The following is a 13,647-nucleotide window of genomic DNA, read 5'->3' as shown; positions in this document are numbered from 1 at the left end:
TGGTTCTATCCAGCCTCCTTCCTGGAGTTGAGTAGAGAGGGTGAGAGCAGGTGTCTGTCACCCCACCCCCCACGAGAAGCCCCTGCCAGGAGATCAGGGCGAGAGGGGGACCCAAGGCTTCTCCTGCTGACATCCTCTTTCTATTTCAGGAGATTGACCTAAACATGAGCCATGAGGTCCAGACACTGGACACAAGCAAATCCTGTGATGTTTCCTTTTGCTCAAAACTGAAGGTGAATCTCTGTGCCTGTACTTAGAAGTCTCGATTGGAGAGAAACGCAAAATGCAGGTCCTTTCCGAAAGCGTCCGCTTCCCCCTAAACCCTGCTCCCCTCTCTCCCACAGAAACCTTGGAGAGGGCCCCATCAAACTCTCCTCTTTATTCCCTGCCATCTACCTCCTCTGGTTTTTGCACTTTTCACGTAATCTCCATCATTACAAGTTTAAAGCCTGCTTGAAGTCCCACGTCTTCCAAGAAGCTCTGACTCTGGCCCTTCTGTGACTTGCAACAGCACTATAATTGATAATTTTTGTTTACAAATTCATCTTTCTGCTTAACCTAGAGTGAGGAAGAAGCCTGGGGCATGAACTCATCCACCCTCCACCGATCCTAGCAAGGTGTTGGGCACACAGTAGGCACTCAAGAAATACTAGGCATCTGCACTTGATGCATACCAAGCAGGGCTCTCAAAAGCGGTAAAATGCAGTGGTTCTTAATCCCATTCATTCCCAAAGGGGATGCGTAAGGGGTCGGCCAGGCCCAGGGCACTACAATTCCCAGCGGCCAGTGCGGGTCCAGCTCTGGTTACCCAGCGTTGCGGAGGTGGGACGGAGCGGGCTTTTCCTATCGAGCAGAGCTCCCACCAGGCTTTAATGGGCAATACGATTCATCTGGATGGACGGCGCTTTTGCTGTGTCTGGGCAGCGGAGGTAGGACGCACGATCTGCCGCGGAGCAGGAGGGATCACCGCTCCGGACGCGCGCCTCGTGGCGCGGGCTCCCTGGGTCTTGCGGGCAGAACGGTCCGGGAGCACGCGCGAGGTGCCCCTCCGCCTCAGGGCGGGAGCGGGCGCTCAGGTGCGCTTTGGGTAACCCGTGGGCTCAGCCGCTGCGGAGGTGGTGCCCCTGGCTGCAGCTGATCCGCGGTTTGTTCTCCAGGACGCCTGCCCGTGGGTTCCTGGGAGGTAGGAGCCCCACACCCTTCGCGTCACGGTGAAGAAGCGCTGTATCCCCAGTGGGTAAGTCTTGGCCGCGAGTTCCCCGGCGACAACTAGAGTCGCCACATGAGGGCACGTTTCCGGGGGTTGAGGGGGGAGGCTCCCGAGTCCTGCGGTGGGAAGCGGCCGCCCGCGCCGTCTGGCTGCATCCCGTTGCCTCTGGCAGGCCTGGGCGCGGAGGGGCGAGCGGGCAGGGTGGGTGCCCGCGGGGCTAGCGGCGCGCGTGGCAGCGCTGCGGGGCGGGTTGGGGCCGGGAGACCTGCCTTCGCTCTCCCGCGGCCTCCGTCCTGCCGGGAGGAGAGGGGGTTCTTTGCTTTCAGGCGCTTTGGCTGTGGCATCGCCAAGAACGCCCTAAATATGCAAGGGGTTCTTTTTTCGCTCCAGAGCTTGCTGTTGGTGTAACCAGTTTAGCGCATTTTAAAGTCATAAAATAGGACCTGTTAGGCATGCTCGCTCCGTCCTGTCATTTTTAAAATTCAATTTCACGTGGAACATTGTGTCAATGTAAGGCATATGGCTGTGAGTTGATACGTTTATATACGGTAATATGCTCTGTGGCGGTATTTATCACTTTACATAATTATACTACAGTATTACTGAAGTATTACTGTCTGTATTCGTTATACCGTGCATTAGATCTCTGTGGCTTATTTACTGCTTCTTACAAATCTGTACCTTTAAACACCATCAGCCTTAACCCCTAGTAACCACAGTTTTCTTTCCGCTTTTCCACAGGTTTGAGTTTTTAGATTCCGCATATAAGGGACACCTTAGAGTATTTGCTTTCTCTGTCTAATGTATCTCACTTCACATCATGTGTTCAGGGTCCACCCATGTTGTCGCAAATGGCAGGATGTCTTCCTTTGTCATGGCTGAATAATATTCCATTCTGTATATGCACATCTCTTTTATCCTTCCATCTGTTGTCAATCAATTTGGGTTGTTTCCATATCCTGGCTACTCTAAGTAATGCTGTGATAAACACAGGAGTGCATATAGCTCCTCAGATTCCTGTTTTCATTTCCTTGGGTATATACCCGGGGTAGAATTGCTGGCTCATATGGTAGAGCTATTTTTAATTTGGTGGAAACCTCCATATTGTTTTCCATAGTCATTGGACCAATTTAAATTCCCACCAACAATGCAAAGGGTTCCCTTTTCACCACAAGCTCACTAGCACCTGTTGTCTCTGAAAGGATAGCCCTTCCGACAGGTGTGCCTTTGAACGAGGTGGTTGTGGTTTGCACTTGATGTTTCCCTAGTAATGAGGGGTGTTGAGCGTCTTTTCATGTGCCTGTTGGCCATGTGGATGTCCTCTGGGGAAAAATGTCTGCCCAGTTCTTCTGCCCATTTTCAAATTAAATGTTTTGCTTTTTTGTCATTAAGTTCTATGAGTTCTTTGTATTTTTTAGATGTTAACCCCTTATATGATAGATGGCTTGCAAAAATGTGCTCCCATTCGGTAGGCTGCCTTTTCATTTTGTTAAGTGTTTCTTTGGCTGAACTTGTAAGTTTGATGTAGTCCCCATTTGTTGACTTTTGGTTTTGTGGTTTGTGTTTTTGGTGTCAGGTCCAAAAAGTCATCACCAAAACCAGTATCAATGACTTCATATCAATGTATCAAACCAGTATCAATGACATTTTCTATTCTAGGAATCTTGTGGTGTCAAGTCTTACACTTAAGTTTTTGATCGATTTTGAGGGAATTGTCATGAGTTGAGATAGGACTGTTATTGTTCTACATGTGTTTCTCCAGTTTTTCCAGCACCCTTTTTCCCATTGGGTGTTCTTGGCTCCCTTGTTGAATTTAGTTGACCACACATGCTGGAATTTAACTCTGAGCCCTCTGTTCTGTGTCATTGATCTATGTGTCTATTTTTGTGCCACTACTATACTGTTTTTGTTACTATGGCTTTGTAGAATAGTTTTTTTTTTTTTTTTTTTTATCTTTTTGCCTTTTCTAGGGCTGCTCCCGCAGCATATGGAGGTTCCCAGGCTAGGGGTTGAATCGGAGCTGTAGCTGCCGGCCTACACCACAGCCACAGCACCACAGTATCCTAGCCGAGCCTGCAACCTACACCACAGTTCACAGCAATGCCGGATCTTAACCCACTGAGCAAGGCCAGGGATCAAACCCTCAACCTCTTGGTTCCTGGTCATATTCATTAACCACTGACCCATGATGGGAACTCCCTTTAGAATAGTTAGAAATCAGTGCTCAGGATACCTCTGGCTTAGTTCTTTTTTCCTCAGGATGACTTTGGATACTCAGATTCTTTGGCAGTTTCACACAAATTTTAGGATTGTTTCTGCGAAGAATGCCTTTGGTAGTTTTATGAATCTATAGATAGCTTTGGGTACTTTGGCCATTTTAACAGTGTTAATTCTTCTGGTGCATGAACTCGGGTGGACTTCCACTTGTTTGTGTCTCTTTGAATTCCTTTAGCAAAGTCTTGCAGTTTTCCTTATACAGATATTTCACTTCCTTGGTTAAATTTATTCCTAGGTATTTTATTTTATTGTGATTATTTTTTTGTCTTTTCTACGGCCGCACCCACGGCATATATAGATTCCCAGGCTAGGGATCCAATTGGAGCTGTGGCCACCGGCCTATGCCACAGCCATAGCAATGCCAGATCCTTAACCCACTGATGGAGGCCAGGGATCGAACCCACAACCTCATGGTTCGTAGTCAGATTCGTTAACCACTGAGCCATGACGGGAACTCCTATTTTATTATTTTTGATGCTATCATGAATGGAATTGTTTATTTCTTTTTTAGATGCTTCATCATTAGTTTAAAGGAATGCAGCTGATTTTTATATGTTGATTTTGTATTTTGCCACATTACTGAAATTGTTATTTCCAGGGGTTTTTCAATTTACTTCTTCAGGTTTTCTTTTTTTCTTTTCTTTTCTTTCTTTTTTTTTTTTTTTTTTTTTTTTTTTTTTTTTTTTTTGCTTGTTGCTTGTGGGCCAGGGACTGAACTGATTCCACAGCAGTGACCCAAGCCATGGCAATGATAACACCAGATCCTCAACCCACTGTGCCACAAGAGAACACCTAGATTTTCTACATGTAAGATCATATCATCAGCAAATGGTGACAATTGTACTTCATCTTTTCTGATTTGGACCCTTTTTATTTTTGTCTTGCCTGATTGATTGCTCTAGCTAAACTTCCAGGACTGTACTGAATGGAAGAGGTGGGAGTGGGCATCCTTATCTTATTCCCAATGTTAGAGGAAACAGTTTTTCCCCACTGAGGATAATGTTAGTTATGAGTTTGTTTGTTGTATGTCCTTTATTATGTTGAGCTCTGTTCCTTCTACACCCAATCTGTGAAGGGTTTTTATCATGAAAGGATGTACTTATCAAATGCTTTTCCTGCATCTGTTGAGATGGTCATGTGATTTTTTTCATTTTATTGATGTGATGTATTACATTTATAGATTTGTGTGTGTTGAACCATCCTTGCATTCCAAGGACAAACCCCACTTGGTCATGTGTATGTTCTTTTACTGTGTTCTTTTTTTTTTTTTTTTGTCTTTTTGCCTTTTTCTAGGGCAACTTCCTGTGGCATATGGAGGTTCCCAGGCTAGGGATCGAATCAGAGCTATAGCAACTGGCATACCCCAGAGCCACAGCAACACAGGATCTGAGCTGCATCTGCGACCCACACCACAGCTCCCAGCAATGCTGGATCCTTAACCCACTGAGCAAGGCCAGGGATTGAACCCGCAACCTCATGGTTCCTAGTCGGATTCGTTAACCACTGCACCACGATGGGAACTCCTAATGTGTTCTTGAATTCACTTTGCTACTGTTTTGTTGAGAATGTCTGTGTCTGTAGTCATCAGGGATATTGGTTATTTTTCTTTTCTTTTAGTCCTTAATCTGGTTTTGATATCAGAGTAAAATTGTTGCCCTTGTAAGGTGAGTTAGAAAGGGTTCCCTCCTCTTTAATTTTTGGAAGCATTTGAGAAGAATAGGCATTAAATCTTCTTTGAATGTTTGGTAGCATTTGCCTGTGAAGTAGTCTGTTCCTGAACCTTTGTTCTTTGGGAACTTTTGGATTTACTGCTTCAATCTCTGTCTTAGTGATTGGTCTATTCCTATTTTCTTTTTTTTCCTGATTTAGTCTTGAAAGTTTGTATGAGTCTAAGAATTTATTCATTTCTTCCAGGTTGTCCAATTTGTTGGTGTAGCTTTTTGTAATAGTCTCTTATAATCCTTTGCATTTCTGTGATATCCATTGTAATTTCTCCTCTTTCACATTTGATTTTTTTTTTTTTTGTCTTTTTGCCTTTTCTAGGGCTGCTCCCACGGCATATGGAGTTTCCCAGGCTAGGGGTCTAATCGGAGCTGTAGCCGCCGGCCTACACCACAGCCACAGCAATTCAGGATCCAAGCCATGTCTGCGACCTACACCACAGCTCACGGCAACACCGGATCCTTAACCCACTGAGCAAGACCAGGGATTGAACCTTCAACCTCATGGTTCCTAGTCGGATTCGTTAACCACTGAGCCACGACTGGAACTCCTCACATTTGATTTTATTTGTCTGAGCCTCCTTTCTTTTTTTCTTAGAGTTCAGCTAAAGAGTTGCCATTTTTTTTTTTTCATTTTATGGCCGCACCCATGGCATGTGGAAGTTCCCAGCTAGGTGTCGAATCAGAGCTGCAGCTGCCAGTCTACATCCCAGCCACAGCAACACTGAATCTGAGCGGCATCTGTGACCCACCCTGCACCTTGCGGCAATGCCAGATCCTTAACTCACTGAGCAAGGCCAGGCATTGAAACCCTATCCTCACAGAGACTACATTGGGTTCCTAACCCACTGAGCCACAGCAAGAACTCCCCTTTTCAAAGAACCAGCTCTTAGTTTCATTGATCTTTTCTGTTGTCTTTTTCATTTCTATTTCATGTATTCCCCCTCTGATCTTTATTATTTCCTTCCTTCTACTGATTATGGACTTCATTCTTATTCTTCTAATTACTTTAGATATAAAATTAGACTCTTTTGAGATTTTTCTTGTTTCTTGAGGTAATCCTGCATTGCTATACACTTCAGTTTTAGAAGTCTAGCTTTTGCTGTGTCCCATAGATTTCTATATGTCATATTTTCATTTTCATTTGTCTTCACGTATTTTAAAATTTCTCCTTTGATTTCTTCACTGACCCAGTAGTTGCTCAGTGGCACATTATTCAGTCTCCATATATTTGTGATTTTTCTAGCTTTCTTCTTGCTTTTGATTCCTAGTTTCATACTACTGTGGTCAACAAAGATATATGATATGATTTCAGTCTTCTGAGATTTATCGAGTCTTCCTCGTGCCCAATATATGGTCTGTCTTGAGAAAGTTCCATGTGCCTTTAAGAAGAATGTATATTCAGCTGCATTTGGATGAAATACTCTGTACAAATCTCTCAAATCCATCTGTTCTAATGTTTTATTTAAGGCCGTGGTTTCCTTGTTGACTTTCTGTCTGGATGATCCATGCATTGGTGTAGGTGGGGTGTTAGAGTCCCTGGCTATTTTTGTTTGTTTGTTTTTTTGGCCTCACCCATGGCATGTGGAAGTTCCCAGGCCAGGGATCGAACCTGCATCACAGCAGCAACCCAAGCCACTACAGTGACAATACCGGATCCTTAACCTGCTGAGCCACCAGGGAACTCCTGTTATATCTTCTTGATGAATTGTCCCCTTTGTCATTATATAATGTCTATTATTATCTTTAAAAAAATTTTTATATAAGCATAGTTGATTTACAGTGTTGTGCCAATCATTATTATCTTTGGTTACCGCTTTTGGCCTGAAGTCTGTTTTGTCTGATGTGAGGGTGGCTGCACCCACTTTCTCTGGCTGACACTCGCTTGGAGTATCATCATCCATTCCTTCCTTCGAACCACTGCTTTTTTTTAAAACCCAGAGATGAGGGAGTTCCCCTCGTGGCGCAGTGCAAATGAATGTGAGTTTGCAGGTTCAATCCCTGGCCTCGCTCAGTGAGTTAAGGATCTGAAATTGCCCGTGAGCTGCAGTGAAGGTCGCAGACGCGGCTCGGATCCTGTGTGGTTGTGGCTGTGGTGTAGGCTGGTGGCTGTAGCTCCTGTGGGACCCCTAGCCTGGGAACCTCCATATGCCACAGGTGTGGTGCTAAAAAGCAAAAAAATAAATAAGTTTAAAAAAACCAGAGATGAGTCTCCAGAGGCATATAGTTGGGTCTTGTTTATTTGTCCATCCATCTCGCCACTCTGTGTCTTTTGATGGGTGAATGTAATTCATTTATATCTAGTAATGACTGGTAGAGGAGGGCTTAACCCTGTGACTGTATCTTTTGTTGCTTTCCGTCTCCATTGTTGCTTCTTATGTGGCTTCTGTTTGCCATCTCAGTTTACTGCTTGTCTATGATATTTTTCGTAGTTTCCTTTTTTTTCTTATGTTCCATGTCTCTGCTCTAAATTTATGTGTTGTGGTGACCATGAGATTTGTATAAAATGTCCCGTAGATACAATCATCCTTTTTCTGCTAATAGCATCTTATCTTCATTTGTGTATATGAGCGCTATCTTCTTCCTCTTTCTCGTTTCTCTTTCCATTGTCTTAAATTATCCCTTTTTGTGTGGTGAGCTTGTTGCCAAATTGAAGCAGCTGTAGTTGTTTGTACTGCTTTTTCCTTTTTTAGCTTTTATGCTGTGTCTATTTGACAACCTGTCCTGGTATAGAGTTGCAGTTTTCTGATGTGTCTGTTTACCACCTTGCTCCAAGTTTTGTGTTCTTTTGCCTCTTCATTTCAGATAGAAGGGCTCTTTTCTGGAGTTCCTGTCATGGTGCAGTGGTTAATGAATCTGACTAGGAACCATGAGGTTGTGGGTTCAATCCCTGGCCTCGCTCAGCGGGTTAAGGATCCAGCATTGCTGTGAGCTGTGGTGTAGGCTGGCAGCTACAGCTCTAATTAGACCCCTAGCCTGGGAAACTTGCTTATGTCACAGATGCAGCTCTAAAAAGACCAAAAAAAAAAAAAAGCTCTTTTCAGTTTGTTTGTTTTTTGTCCTTCAAGCTTTTATTGAAGGGTTACAGTCCACAATCTGTTCAGTATTTCTTATAAGGCAGTTCTAGCATTGAATTCTGTCAGCTTTTTTCTGTCTGGGAAAGCTTTTATATCTAACTCATGTCACAAAGATAAATTTGCTGGATTCTTTGGTAAATACCCTTTTTTTATCTTTCATTATTTCTTTTTCTTTTTTGTCCGCCCCGAGGCCTATGGAGTTCCTGGGCCAGGGATCACATCTGAGCCACAGTTGCAACCTAGGCTGCAGCTACAGCAATGACGGATCCTTAACCCACTGTGCCTGGCTGGGATCAAACCTGCATCCCAGCCCTCCAGGGATGCTGCTGATCCCATTGCACCACAGCTTGTGAATTCTCTTTTCCACGTGGGGGGCCCAATTTCCAGTGTTTTCTGATGCATTCTTCATCCCATTTGTTGCATTATCCAGCTCCAGAATTTCTGTCTCCTTCTTTTTTTTAGAGTTTCAATCTCTTTGATGAAGTAGTTCTTCCGTGCATCATTTTTTAGTTCTGAGCTCTCATCAGTTGGACCGTAATATTCCGTGACTCTAAGTTTGTTTCTGGAGAATTGTTATTTTCTTTTTCTCATACAGTGTTGCTGTGGTTTGGGGGGCTTGATAAATTGGCCCTCTACTGGTGCATTCAAAAGAGTCAACTCGGAGTTCCCTTTGTGGCTCAGCGGTTAATGAACCCGACTAGGATCTATGAGGATGTGAGTTCGATCCCAGGCCTCCCTCAGTGGGTTAAGGATCTGGCAGTGCCATGAGCTGTGGTGTAGGTCGCAGACGCCGCATGGATCTGGTGTTGCTGTGGCTGTGGTGTAGGCCAGCAGCTGCAGCTCAAATTCTACCCCTAGCCTGGGAACCTCCATATGCCACGAGTGTGGCCCTAAAGAGCAAAAAAAAAAAAGAAAGAAAGAAAAGAAAGAAAAACAGTAAACACCTTTCTTCTTAAGGGAAAGCTTTTTTAAAAATTTGATTCTAGCAATTCAACAGGTTAGTGATTAGAGGCTTTTCTTTTCTTTTCCAGTAGGTGGTGCTACAGCTCATATTTGGGGTTTGTCTTACCTGAGCTGCCTGTGGCTGTATATGAGAATAGGTATTTTTCACCCACCTCAGCCTCTGCCAGAAGTGTCAACCAGGGCCCTTCTTGTCACTTGTGCCTGTGGGGTCACTGGTGCCTTCTACTGCTGATGTCCCTGCAGTCACTGGCATTACCACCTGAGGGTTGGGATGGCAGGTACCTCTGCTGTGTCCAGGATCATGGGCACCACCTCCGTGTCCTCCCGGTTTCATCTCTGCGTGTTCCAGTCCATCACCTTTAGATGTGCAGATGGGCAGAACTCTCCAGCCTCCTGGTGTGTTACGCAGAGGAGTCTTTGTCGAGTTAAGGATGTTTTACTGGTAGAGATTGAAGGGGAGAGACAGAGCACCCCACATCACCATGATGCTGACAGCCCCTCCAAGGCTCTGTTACTTTGTAATAGTTCAGTACATTGGTAATTGGGACCCTTTCCTTTGTTTTCCAAGAGGTGGCACTCTGGCACAAGTTTTCAGTTCTCTTAGCAGCGCAGACTTGCTGCTGAGGTTGGGTGCCTGTGCATGGAACAAGTTGGCAGAGGAGAAAAAGGGCGCCAAGGGAGGTATGTGCTTAGCACTTGGAGCTTAAATGTGTCCCAGCCCAGTAAGGAGGATTCTTGAGCTGAGGTGGTCCCAGAAGTCTATGAGCAGATCTCTTGTCAGAATGCTGGGGCGGACAGCAGGAAATGCTTTCTTTTTTAAGAAAAAAAATTTTTTAATTAAAACATGGTTGAGGAGTTCCCGTCGTGGTGCAGTGGTTAAGGAATCCGACTAGGAACCATGAGGTGGCGGGTTCGATCCCTGCCCTTGCTCAGTGGGTTAGGGATCCGGCGTGGCCATGAGCTGTGGTGTAGGTCGCAGATGTGGCTCGGATCCCACATTGCTGTGGCTCTGGTGTAGGCGGTGGCTACAGTTCCGATTGGACCCCTAGCCTGGGAACCTCCATATGCCGCGGGAGCAGCCCAAGAAACGGCAAAAAGACAAAAAAAAAAAAAAATGGTTGATTTACAATGTACCTTCCATTTTTTTTGTACAACACAGTGACTCAGGTATACATATACATACATTTTTTTCCTACTCTCTTCCATATTGTTCTAACCCAAGAGACTGGACATAGTTCCCTGTGCTGTACAGTAGAACCCCATTGCTTATCCATTCCAGATGTCACAGTTTGCAGGAGTTCCTGTTGTGGCTCAGCGGTTAATGAACATGGACTGGTATCCATGAGGTTGCAGGTTTGATCCCTGGCCTCGCTCAATGGGTTAAGTATCTGGCATTGCCATGAACTGTGGTGTAGGTCCCAGATGCAGCTCGGATCCTGCGTTTCTGTGGCCGTGGCATAGGCCGGCCGCTGCTACACTGATTTGTCCCTAGTCTGGGAACGTCCATCTGCCACATGTGTGGCCCTAAAAAAAGAAAAGAAAAAAGAAAAAAAACTAATTGTAATAGTTTGCATCCCAAACTCCCCATCCATCCCACTCCCTCCCCCCTCCCCCTTGGCAACCCCAAGTCTGTGATCTGTTTCTGTTTTGTGGATAGGATCACTTGTGCTATGTTTTAGATTCCACAATAGGTGATATCATATGGTATTTGTCCTTCTCTTTCTGACTTCACTTGGTATAACAATCTCTCGTTGCATCCAGGTTGCTGCAAATGGCATTCTTTCATTCTTTTTTATGGCTGAGTAGTATTCCATTGTGCATATGGACCACATCTTCTGTATGCAGTCTTCTGCTGCTGGACATTCAGTTGTTTCCATGTCTTGGCTGTTGCGAATAGTGCTGCAGTGAACATAGGGGTGCATGTGTCTTTTTGAGTGAATGCTTTGTCTGGATAGATGCCCAGGAGTGGGACAGCTGGATCCTATGGTAGTTCTATATATTTCGTTTGCTGAGGAACTCTCCATACTGTTTTGCACAGTGGCTGTACCAATTTACACTAGGAATTACTTTCCTTCCACTTTCTTTTTCTGCTTTCTCCTTCCTCCCCCGCCTCCTGGTCACAGAAATGTCTCCTCAGAAATCGGAGGTGTTCCTGAAGAGCAGTGGGCGCCTCCAGCTGCACCTGCACGGCCAGGATGACTTTCCTTCCCTCCTTTCGCTTTCCACCTGCTCTGTTGGAAAGGATGTCACCGCCTCCGGTGCTGCCACCACTCCCCTGGCTCCACATCGCCCTCCAAGGTCCTGTGCACCCACCTTCAGATGCACAGCTGGCTGGATCTCTCCGTGGTCCTGATGTGCTGGGCTCAGGTGCTTTCGTGCAGTGATGGGTGTCCCGTTTGTTGGAAATTAAAGGGGAGAAAGAAAGGAATGACTTAGACAGCCGTGACGCTGCTGTCACTCCGGTTGTACAATCTTAAGAGTCTCTAGAGGTGCATGTGCTTCTAGTCGGGGGACACAGCATGTCACAAGCCTGGAAGACAAGGTCTCTGTACCATTCACTTCAGTGTCCTGGGACCACGTGGGTCCTGGCCCATCGTAGGACCTCAACACATGCGCGCAGACTGATGAAATGCTCCAGGTGAAACACGACTCGCAAAGATCTTACCAAGGGTGTGAAAGGAGGTAGCTCACAATAACATCCTATCTTCCGTCCCTCAAGTGACTCACTCCCAGTGCCACACTGTAGTCACCGAGTCCATTGGACAGGATCAAGTTTGGCTCAGAGATGGAGACAACGCTGTCACTGGAAGGAACTGCCTGCGACCACCTTAGCTTTGATCTTGAAAGGTTCCTGAACCAGTCTTGCCTCGCTGCTCCATTCCTTGATCCTCGAAACAGGACAAAGGCTCACTGCTTTGTCCCCAGAATCCAGTGAAAAGGAGAAAATACACCCCCCCATCACAGTTAATAGCTGCATTTGTGTGTCTTTGTCAGCTCGGGGTTGCTCTAAAAGAATAGAATAAAAGAATAGCCTAGGCTGCGTGGCTTAACCAACAGATAAGTGTCGCTCACAGGTCCGGGGGTTGGAAGTCCAAGACCAGAGCCTGCGGGCATTCTGCGGGCATTCCTTGCCCTTGCTCGACAGCTGCCTTTTCACTCTCTTTACACAGCAAAGGGAGAGGCCATCCCTCCTGTGGCTCTTCCCATGGCACTCATGGCATCCGTGGTTACCTAAGCATCTCCCAAGGGCCCCCCCACCCCGCACTGTCACATGGGGCATGAGGCTTGCGTGTTGTTGGCTTCTTTTCCATTATGATTTATGGTAGAATAGCAAACATCCTTCCCTATGCACTGCAGGACGACCCTGTGGTTTTATCCATTCACTGCAGAATAGTTTGCATCTTCTCGACTCCACCTCCCCATGGGTCCCTCCCTAACCTCCCTCCTCCCTCTTGGCAACCACAAGTCTATTCTCATGTCTCTGAGTCTGTTTCTGTTGCATAGACAAGTTTATTTCTGTCTTTTTTTTTTTTCTTTTTTGTCTTTTTGCCATTTCTTGGGCTGCTCCCACGGCATGTGGAGGTTCCCAGGCTAGGGGTCCAATCGGAGCTGTAGCCGCCGGCCTACACCAGAACCACAGCAACGCGGGAGCCGAGCCGCATCTGCAACCTACACCACAGCTCACGGCAATGCTGGATCCTTAACCCACTGAGCAAGGCCAGGGATCGAACCCGCAACCTCATGGTTCCTAGTTAGATTCGTTAACCACTGAGCCACGATGGGAACTCCCATTTCTGTCATATTTTAGACTCCACATGTAAGTGACATCATATGGCATGTGTCTTTCTCTTTCTGACTGACTTCGCTGAGTATGATCGTTTCTAGGTCTCTCCATAGAACTGCAAATAGCATTGTTTTTCTTTTTGTGGCTGAGGTGGGGGTAGGGCTTTCCCACATGAATTTTCAGGGAACACATGTATACTCAGTCCATCGCAGTAAGATACTCCAACTTCTTTGCTCTTCTTCTTGACTACTCATTTGGCTCCCCTGAAGTTTAAAAAAAAAAAAAATTTGTTTAGGAGTTCCCGTGTGGTGCAGTGGGTTAAGGAGCCAGTGTTGTCCCTGTAGCTGTGGCAGGGGTTCTATCCCTGGCCCAGGATTTCCACATGCCATGGGCTTGGCAAAAAAAAAAAAAAAAAGTTTAAAAATTCCAATGCAGGAGTTCCCGTCGTGGCTCAGTGGTTAACGAATCCGTCTAGGAACCGTGAGGTTGTGGGTTCGATCCCTGGCCTCGCTCAGTAGGTTAAGGATCCCACATTGCCGTGGCTTTGGTGTAGGCCAGCGGCTACAGCTCCGATTAGACCCCTAGCCTGGGAACCTCCATATGCTGCGAGAGAGG

General features: G+C 45.9%; 1 long non-coding RNA gene across 3 annotated transcripts in view; it reads left to right on the top strand.

The window, feature by feature from the left end:
* Positions 818-13,647, top strand: part of LOC102167762 — a 33,962-nt gene continuing 21,132 nt past the window's right edge. Inside the window, exons 1-3 of one of the 3 annotated variants that reach the window (XR_303889.3) lie at positions 818-929; positions 1,158-1,237; positions 11,372-12,286. This is a non-coding gene — a long non-coding RNA (uncharacterized LOC102167762). Of the gene's footprint in view, positions 1,077-1,157; positions 1,238-11,371; positions 12,287-13,647 lie in introns of those variants that run through there. The other 2 variants (XR_002344774.1, XR_002344775.1) reach the window with 2 other exon arrangements.

This window comes from Sus scrofa, chromosome 6 (assembly GCF_000003025.6).
Source record: "Sus scrofa isolate TJ Tabasco breed Duroc chromosome 6, Sscrofa11.1, whole genome shotgun sequence".
In the NCBI taxonomy this organism is placed as follows: domain Eukaryota; kingdom Metazoa; phylum Chordata; class Mammalia; order Artiodactyla; family Suidae; genus Sus; species Sus scrofa.
Note: the sequence above shows the minus strand (reverse complement) of the source record. Positions and strands in the feature narration are given on the sequence as shown.